Source organism: Drosophila hydei, unplaced genomic scaffold (assembly GCF_003285905.1).
Source record: "Drosophila hydei strain 15085-1641.00,03,60 unplaced genomic scaffold, DhydRS2 tig00000060-arrow-pilon, whole genome shotgun sequence".
Lineage (NCBI taxonomy): Eukaryota > Metazoa > Arthropoda > Insecta > Diptera > Drosophilidae > Drosophila > Drosophila hydei.
The window spans coordinates 5,796,364-5,807,165 of record NW_022045656.1 but is presented as its reverse complement, the minus strand read 5'-3'; positions in this window follow the sequence as shown (position 1 = coordinate 5,807,165).

Below are 10,802 nucleotides of genomic sequence, written 5' to 3'. Positions count from 1 at the left end.
ATTTTTGCGTGTATGCGTATGTGCGTGGGTGAGTGTATTTTGTTTATATGATGCAATATCAGCTATAGTCGGATACTCCCTACAACATGCGCTAATTTTAAGCTACAAATGTTCAAATTATTATTGAATATATTAAATAATGCGTATTTTGAACTGGGAAAATCCATCATGAAATAATATTTTACCTCCATTCGATAGCCAAACTATTTTGAAGAGATGGAGAGTAGCAGTGAGACTAAACAAGATAGATAATAGAAATGAATGTTATTTTGAGTTCTGTCGGAATTAATGGGAATTGCATAAGTGGGCAATATGTAAAGTTTCAGCTTTTGCAAACTAATAAAGCTGTTTCAAAAGCTGTTGTCTCTCTAGGCTCGCTTAGGGAACATATGGATCTTCCAGGCAAACTTATTAATATTCAGTGTGTCAAGGACTTTTTGAAGCCATAAATTTGAAATTGAAATTTCCAACAGCTGCCCCGACGCATACAAATGTAAGAAACATAGCGTCATAACTTTCATTCATACATACATACATAGTTGCTGTGCGGGATATACGACTGAATGAGTGTCAACAGCAACCTCGCTGCTGCTGCTGCTGCTGCTACTGCCTTTAAAAATGCAAATCAAGTTTCAAATATTTGAACAATAATATTTGTGGAATGCCACGAAATGCCTGATGCCCCTTGAAGCAGAAGGCGGGCGAGAGAGCATATTTAAAATGTCGCGTGCCGTTAACTCCAAAATGCCAAAAAGCCAACTCGCATACATTCTAATTAATAGTGCGAGCAGGAATGGTGAGTGGTGAATGGGCATGGGATGGGAATGGGAATTGTGAATGGGACTTGGGTATGGGTAGACAGGCTGGCGGAGTAAATGAAAGGCTCGCTGCCGCATTAGAAAGCAGCCCGGTGAGTCGCACAAGCAGCAGATGACAATGATGAGGCAAACGGGTCTCGATATGGACTCCTTGTCAAATGAATGCATTATGCAAACGTTCTGAATGGGCTCCATATCCACAGCCATACCCCTACCCATACCCATACCCATACCCATACCCCTACCCATACCCAGAGTCCAAGTCATTTCCTTGGTCACTTAGACGCATCCGTCGTGCGTTATCAGCGGCATTCGAACACAGCTACCGGCTGGGCCAGCCAGCGACAGACACTTGAGTGGCCAGGCCGCAACGTTCTCGTTTCGGTTTCCCAGGCAACGCAGCGGGCGCTGATTTAGCCGGCCACCGGGCGCGTCCTGGCTATCGACGACACATTGACAGGACATTATCGGCACACTTGTAAGCGGCTTATCTTAATTGCTACTGACCTGCGCAACGTTGGGGTCCGCGCCGTGTCGTGCCGTTGGCCAAGTTATTTTAAATGCGTTTTTCGAGTGCCTGCATGCGAAATGGAAATGAAAATGGAAATGATGCGACGATCGCCCTCGAGGGTAACTGGTGACTGCATCTGCCTCGGCTTCTGCGTCATATTTTGCATATTTGTGGCAGTCTCTCTCTTTTTTGGGGCCGCTAATTGAAGATTATGCCTAGCGCGTGTCGCCCGGCATTCCGCGGATCGCTGGCCAGCTGGGTGGGATGCGCTGAGCAGCTACAGTTGGGCTGCCAATGCAGTCCACTAAGCCAGCAAACGGGTTACGCATTAGACGCATACGTGCTCCAAAATGGCCATAAGCAACGTCTTGCGTTTCTTTTATTCCGCAGAAGTGTAAATTGCAGCTCAATGTGCGAAATTATCATTTCCATATCGGGTCTAAGAATTTTAACGGCCATTTGTGTGCGCAGTCAGCAAGCAACGACAGCAGCAGCAGCAGCAGCGACAGCAACAAAATCATGTCGACTCGTACACAAACTTGCAACGTGCAATTGGCAACTATCAACTCGCAACTCGCAACTGGCAACTTGCAACTGGCAACTCGCAATTCGCAACTCTGTTGGCGGATTTACGTGGAATTGCAAACGGCTGTCTTCCTGCTGCTGCTGCTGCTGCTGGCACAGACAGGTGGACACCCAATATGGCTATTGAGTTATTCACTTTGACATGCCGGCAGCGACAGTGGCATTCCGCTGTGAGGGAGCAACTGTTCCAGCTGGGCGGTCGCTGCAGCTCCACAGAGCCGCCCCAAAGCGGCCCATGCAGGATGCGGGCTGCTGCTAAACTGCAGCTGGAATGCGTATTAGCAATAACATTGTGCATATTTTATATTTCGGCAGGGCAGCCGAAGAGTTATGACAACGTTGCATAGTTACCAAAGTATTTTTGGTGCGTGGCAATTAGCAGCGTTGCTCATACGTCGCGTTGTCGCAGCACCACCACCAGTCACATGGACGAGCTGCAGCCACATCCTTTCAATGGGCCAATTTGCACATAAGGTCAGCAGCTGCAGCTAGAGCAGCAGCGCAGCAGCAGCAGCAGCAACAGCAGCAGAGTTCGTGTCTGAGTGGTGCATGGAGTTTATCAAAATACGCGAGTGTCCCTGTCTGTGTCCTTTCGCCATTATTGTGTGCAAGCGAGTGTGTCTGTGTGTGTGTGTGTGTGTGTAAGTTCCCTCAGAGGTAACTGTTGTTGTTGCTGTTCAAGTCCAACCCTTGGCAAAGATGTCTGCTTGCTCTGCTTGCTGCTTGCACACACACACACACACACACATACACAATGACAGCAAAACCTGTTTGTACACTCACACACAGACACGGCCAAGGGGTTCACGCTGTGTGCTTGCATGGGGCGGAGACTTCGCTAGCTGCCGTTGTTGTTGCCTTTTTACTTGCTCTTATCTGATGGCAATAAGCCGAAGCCCGAAGCTGCCCGCTCGGCACCCCTCTCTCTCTCTGACGCCTCTCGCCGGCTTGTTGTTGCTGATATGTTGCATGAAATGAATTGTTTGCTTGCCATGCGAATACATCAAGCCAGGCGCTGCTGCTACGCACACTATGGTCGTCCTGCTCGCACGCACGCCATTCGGCCTGGGCGCCGAGTTGGAATGAAACTAAAACTGGAACTGGAGCTGGAGCTGGAGCTATAGTTGAGCCTGTAGCCATAACCAAACTGTGTTGTTTGGCCAAAGTTTGGCAAATGTTGCAATTGCTGCTGTTGCAGTTGTTGTTGTTGTTGCTGTTGCATGAGGTGTGTTTGCCTCGGTTGGTTTCTTTTACGCCTGTTTGTTTTAATATTAAAATCGATCCAACGAAGTGAACTGCATTTGCGGCACTTGCACTTGAATGCATTTTAAAGCAGCTCATTCGCATATTTTCTGTTATATCCTTCTCTCTCTGTTTACTCTTTGTTTTTATGCTCTTCTTTTTTTTGTCTGTCTTTTATCGTATTTTATTTTTACCGAATTTCAGCGATTTCAACAATTTCTGTTTGCATTCACGAGGCATTTGGCGTTATGAAGTGCATATGTGTATGCATGTGTGTGTGTGTGCGTGTGCATGTGTGTGTGTGTTCATACGTGTGCATTATTAACCAAATATTTTATATTCATCTCTGCGTCTGTCTCTCTGTTATGTGTTGTTGTTCTTGTTTTTATTTTTGTATTTTTTTTTATTTTGTATTTCGAGCTGCATTTCATGGCATTCGACTCGTCTATTTGGGCTTACGTGTGGGTCGTGGGCGCAACGAATTCCCTTTTAATTAACTCAATTTCATGCCATTTACCACTTTTTTCTCTGATCCGAACATATTTCATATCTGTTTTACTCACTCCCCACTCTCCCACCCGCTCTCTCTCTCGCTCTCTGTCCCTGCTGCGGTAATCAGTTTTCAGCTTTTGTTTTCCACCGCTTAAATATGATTGCATAAAATAATTGAGAAAGCATGCAAGTCATGCTCGGAAAACCAACAAATATTCAATGTATGCTTTAATTAACAGTTTTCGACAAACTAACTTTTTGATGCTTCATATATTCCATAACACTCTGCTTACTTCGCTGCCTAGTACTCACGGGACTCAAGCATCAGGATACGCATGTGATATAAGGATATTTGTGCGTATAAAAAGTTGTTGGCAGTGTTTAGTGTACCAAACTTTTCACATTTGCTAATTATGTTTTACTCAAAGTTAGCATGAAAAACTAAAATTGTATTTTATTTTCTCCTTGATGATTTTTTTTTGGTTAATTTAGCATTTAATTATCTATAAAATATTTAAATATATTAAGTTATAAATATGTTACATAAGTTTTGTTGCCAGAGAAAATAGTTTACTTATTTATATAATTTTACTTTGTAATTAGATTTAATTTCCATTTTTTATGAATTGTTTTTTTAAAGCTTGGCAATTATTATGTATTTTTTTATTGATTATATACTTATATTTAAAATTTGATATATGAATGATATACTTATATATATGTATACTTATATTTAAAATTTAAAATATATTTTTATACATATACATGTAGCTTAAACTAATTCTAATTGAAAAGTATTTAAACCAATTAAATATTTATATATTTCATTAGAAGTGAAGGTTCTCTGCGGCGATGCATCAACAAACATCAACTAGTGAGTATACGATTTTTTATATATTAAATATTTTTTTAATAATAAAAAGTGCTTTGCTTTGTCACAAACGAAGATGAACTTAAAACTCAAATTGTATTGATAATAATATTTAGGCTTGTTTTTAATTTTCTTTTAGAAAGCTTAGAACATTTAATGTAAATCGAAAGGCAAATTCAATTCGACATTATTCTTCCAATAGATTATATTAAAAAATTTGAAATAAATATTCAATATTTTAATTTTTAATCTTTTCAATTTAATCGCTGGTGCAACATAACAAATTAATATTAAAGAAAATATCATATAAATATAAAATCAAATATTATACTTCTTGACTAAGCTATATACATATAACAAAGGCAAAATATCATTTGTTAAGCATACTTCCCTAGAAGTATATTAATTCACTCATTGTAAGCTACGCCTACAGTGTATCCTTCAGGCTGATCAAGCTCTACGATAAATTCAAATAAAAAATTGAAAACACCTTTTGATAGTCAATAAAGGGATTAGGCACTGCTGATAAGGCCTTGGACTTGAAGAATTCTTAATATGCATTCAGTATATGTATCAGATCGAACGAAACTTAATGTCGTGGAAGAGAAAATATTTTAAAATTGTTGTATGACAATATGAAAAACATTCAATTTGATTGTTGAAATATATGGTATGCTTATTAGCTTCATCATAACTATATAAATTGGTAGAGAAAATATTTAAAAAAAAATATAAAATTATTATATGCCAATATGAAAAACATTCAATTTGATTGTTGAAATATATGGTAAGCTTATTAGCTTCATCATAACTATATAAATTGGAAATCTAGACAAACTGGCAAATGTTTCTCTGTCTACTAGTGCTAAGGTTGATTGCCTTTGATTCAGTTTAATCATAAGAGAAATAATAATAACAAAAAGTCTTTTGATTTAATAGAGAGTCATATGATCCATTAGACTAAGATCTAAGATCTGAATATAGGAAGTTCTCTAGGCAACAGACCTCCTCAACTTGTTTCGTGTCTAATTACGTGTGAGCACTGCTGCCTAATACCTGCACTCAGATTACTGGCTTTAATCTAAACACATGCTAAGAATATGCCTGAATAGAGACGAATCCCATTAGTACTTGAGTACGCTCAGCTAAATATGGCTTAGATTCCACTTAAACACACGCTCAGCATAAGTTAATCTCTTGGCCCAGTCAAGTGAACTGTAAGATATTTAGTTTTATTAAGAAAATGCGCCGCAATATTTCGAAATTGAGTTTATAATCGAGAATAAGTATGCTGCCTGATGTCTGGCCAGAGGAAGGACTTGGGCCAGGGCGAAACTAATAAACTCGCCTTTTTTCTTCGGTCTGCCCACATTCGCATCCTCGGCCGCATTCATGGACTCTTTTTGTTTGAGCCGCGCGCCTCTTCTAATTGCTGTTTAAGGCGAATAACGAGGCGGCGGCTGGATGCTGGATGGTAGATGGTAGATGGTAGATGGTGATGGGCGGGGCGGGGTTACAAAATTTACCGAGTGCAAATGCAGCTCTACAACTGAAGCTCGAACTCGAGCATTTTTGTGAATTATTTTCCCATTATGAACAGATTAGGTTTATTGTGGAGCCAGCGTGGCGCAACGGGCACCAAAAGGAGTTTTCACTCAGGCGAAAGTAAACGGAAAAACAACCCGATGCGAGCTGCCTTCGGTCTAAGATGGCACAAGACGCACCCGCCCTGCCCCGCCGCCTCAGCCGAAAGGAAAGACTGCCTCGCAGCGCTCCTTTCTTCCTGCTGCTGTCCTCCAGTATGTCCTGCCGTCGGCTTGCCTTGTCATGTCATGAAACGGTGAAAACTTCTGCCGTTGCCGTTGCCGTTGCCGTTGCCTTTGTTAGGCAAATTGTAAAGAACAAAGGGGAAAAGTATTTTAACGCGGTCTGAATTTCAAAAGTTTGCCAAGGTGCTCAATGTGAGTCTGTTTGTGGGCATGGAAATGGGGCAAGTCTCTCTCTCTCACACACACTCTCCATCTGTGTGTGAAGCGCAAGGCAGACACTTGAAATTCCCGCTTTGAAGCGTTTGTTTTTATGCGCAATTTTCCATAATTTTGTCTTATTTGTGTAACGTGTAAATTACTAAATAACCAACAATGTCATTCCTTGAGTCGGAGTCTGAGTTGAAGCTGGAAACGTCTCTATATATGCTTGGAGCACACATTAATTAGAATATCAATGAAGCATGCTACTTTTTCCAATATGTTATACAGGAAATGTCAATTGCGCCACCTTCAACAGTGCCAGAGCAGCAGCAGAAGCTGGGAATTGCCTTTCAGATGGCAAGAGATCAGACATATAAATCACAATAACGCCAGCTCCTGTCCTGACGTGACTGGCCAAACCTACAAAAACCGCACACACACACAGACACACACACACACACACAGAGAGACACATGCACATCGAGTGCAACCGCAGGCCGGCGCACAAATGAACCCGAAATGAGAGAAGCATCTCCGGGGCCCAGGAAAAATGATGTATTGCTTTTTTAACGCTGCTGATAGTCTGCGCAATCGCAGGAGCCGGTGACGCCACATGGATGCGGATGCTGCGGCTGCGGCAAAGCGAACCACAGAAGCTGTACCAGTAGCTGATGTAGCATGATTGGATGACTGTCTGCTTGGCTGGCTGGCCGTAATCAGCGCTGCATGTGGGATCAATGGACGGACATGCAGCAAATGAGCAAACATGTGGTCGAAATGTGTTAATTCTACGTTAATTATAAATTGATTTCTGCTGCTGCATTTGCAGATTTCGGGCAGGAAAAGGACATCTGAGAGGGCATAGCCACTGCGGATGGAGAGAGGCAGATGCTAGCTCTCCCGCTCCAGCAATTAGCTGGCAATTCAGCTCTGATCAAATTTACGATTGGCCGTTAAGCATTTAAGAGCCGTCGAGTCGATCGCTACGTGCCAGCGGGGCAAGCGTAAATCTAGAACGGAACGCCTGGCGTATGCCCCAAAGCAAACATTCGACTCCCGCTGGATACGTTGTTTATTTATGTTTGCGTTTGTGGCTAGAGCAAGGTAATGGCCAGGGCTGGAGTGGGGAATGGCACAGTGGTTGGGGGCTGGCACGATCCACGCACATTCGGCGGCCATAAACTGCGATGTCAAAGTTCCAATAGTTCACGCTGCACGCGTCTCCGTTTGTGCCCCAAAATATATATTCCTGCGTCATCTTCTGCTATCTCTTCTTCTTCTTCTTGTTGCTTCCGTATTTTTATTATTGTTTTTCCATCTTATTTATTATCAACTTTAGTGTGTCTCCTGCTGTTGGCATAATTTAACACGTCCAACAATCTGTTGCCGTTGACATCTCTCACAGTTTCTTTGTTTATCTGCAGCAAAATTAATTTTCCTTCAATTCGGGAAATTCCCATTTTCATCTGACTAATTCAATAATTTGTATGCACAAATCTATGGCCTAAAATAGATTCGTAGGTGTGAAGCAAACACGAGGCTCAAATTTTATTCGAACTAAAGAGTGATACGATAAGAGAAATACGTTGAATTAAACTTTTTGCGATTATCTGAAGGAGTAAATGGGTCTGCAGGCTCTATTTTAATCATTATTTCATTATAATATAATATATAATATATAGCATAGCTAAAGTATAGATCGGCTATACTAAACTGCATAATCCGTCCTTAGACTTTGGCCAACTCAACGAAATCCACAATCTTTATAGTCTACGATTACATATATTTATGAATTTATGTGTGTATAGAAATATGTATTTATGTCTGCTCCATCAATACACCCTGCTATGCGATTCTCATTAATTTAGGTATGAATTTGATTGTAGAAAAACCTGCACTTTAAATGTCCAACAATTTTGTATTCTGTGCAAATTGCTATAAAATATTGTCATTCCGATTTCAGAAATGCTTTGGAGTTTGGCATATTATATAATGTTCATAAGAGCTATGACATTTATAAGACTGCTAACATTAAGTCCTCTAAATTAAAAAGGAGCTTCTTGTATTTTAATATCTTAGTCTAACTCTGCCTATATTATATTTTCTTATATATTCTCTTCTTTACTCTGCTCTATTCCTTTCTCTTCTTGTTTGTTCTTTTCTTTCTGTTCGTTTCAGTTTCTTCTCTTTTAATTTAATTTAATTTCTTCTCTTACCTGTTTCTGTTTCATTCTTCTTGTCTCTTTCTATGTTATTCTCATTGTTCTTTAGTGTTTTTTTCTCTCTATTTCAATAATTTTAATGTTCTATTGTGTTGTCTCTTCTCTCGTCTTTTAGTTTCTTAGTTTCTTATCTTCCTTGTTCTTTTCTGTAGAAATCTTCTTCTTCTTCTTCTTCTATTCTCACTTATCATTGCTTTGCATATGTCTTCTTTTTATTTTTTCTTTAGTCCCCACTTTCCCTCCTTGCTTCCATTTTCACTTCTTCCATTTCTCTATGTTCTCTGCTCTGTTGAATAGAAGACTCTTTTTTCTTTTTGACTTCTTTTCTCCCTTCTCATCTCATATTGTCACTTCTCTTTTTTTCAATTTCGTTCTCTTATTTTTTTCGTCTATTATTTTTTTTTCTCCTCATTTTCCTACTTTACTCGTGTCTTCTCTTTTCATATTTTCTTGAGTAAAGATTCAGTTTATTTCCTCTCTTCTCTTTTCTTCTGTTTCTTTCTCTCTTCTTATTCAGATTATGTTCTAATCTCTATTCTTTTCTTATCATTTCTTTGTGTCTTTTATTTTTAATTAACTTTTCTTTTTCCACTTTTGTTTTCTATTTTTTTGTTGTTAATTTTTCATATATTTTTTAATGGTTTTTTCTTTTGTTTCTTCTCTTGTCGTTGCTTTCTTTTTGCTCTATCTCTTCTCTTTTCATTTCTTCAATTCCTTTCTAACTTTTTTCTCAAACACACTTCGACTTGACTTTTGGTTTCCCTCTATTTTCCCTATTTTTTCCTCTACCTCTTTCTCTCTTCTCTTACATTCAATCATCTATTCTTTCCTCTCAACTCTCTTCTCTCATTTCTATCTCTTTATTTCTCTCATATATTCTATATATATATTTTTTAGCCCTAATCTTTTTAGTATACATCGCTTTATATTTCGTAACAGCCTTTGCTTGCCTTCGACCCAAGACCTAGATAGAGGCTTACGTACTCGGTTCTCTCGGAGTCGCCGACTCTCAGGGAAAAGCAGCTCATTAGCACACAATGCGACAATAAACTTGAGATGTTTGCTGAAGCTGATTCACTGCTGGGCCTCACTCACATGTCGTGTGTGCCGTGGCCAGGCGGAAGAAGGAAGTGCCGCCAAAAGCGGAACCATCTGTCGCAGCCCGAAGTTGAGTGACAACGCTTAAGGAACGAAGTGAAAAAGGTGCAGGAGGAGAAACAGAAGCAGAAACAGAAGCAGAAGCAGAGACAGGAACAAAAACAAATTTAAACACTGACCGTGCAGTTATTAAAAAGCGATAAACCCAGGGCAAACGCATTGGCGAATTGTTGAACACCTTGGCGACGATAGGGGCGGCCCAGTTAGCTTCGAGCAGCAGTGCGAGCCGAGCTGGGCTGTGTTTCGAATTATGGAATTCTTATGCTAAAATAATGTGGCCACGGCTGCCACAACTGGCTGCCACGGCCATCGATCGGTAATAAATTTGTTGCCCGAGCTCAGGCTAACCCCAAGGCAGAGGCAGAGTCAGAGCCAGAGCTGGAACCAGTCCGGTCTGGTCTGGTCTGCGGACAGTGGCAAAAAGACTTGATGTAAATACGCACACGGGAGCATGTCGCGCGTTTGTACATTTCTTTAATTCATGAGCAGCAGAGGATCTGCCTGGCTGGCTGGCTGGGAGACAGGCGAACTGTTTAGGCTCGATGAGGCGCGCAAAGTTGACCAACTGCGCGATAAGTCATTGAAAGTCAATAATATGTTACGCGCCTTTCATCGTATTGTATAATAGCCATAACAATAAGAGCGTCCAGCCAACTCAGGAAGTGACTGCGCTGTATCTGTATCTGTATCTGTATCTGTATCTGTGTATCAAGTTGTATCTGTATCTAGACCTCGTTGCGCCTCGTTGCGGCGTCCACAAATGTGTGTCTTATTTATGAGTGGAGCGACTATCTGAGATTTGTTTTTCATTAATTATGCATCTGGCTTTTGGGGCCCCCGCAGTCGCTGCTCGATGATAAATAGCTCGAGATTAATAAGGCGCCTGGCTAAATGGCGTGGAAAACATGAACATGTGATATTAACGTTTATTAA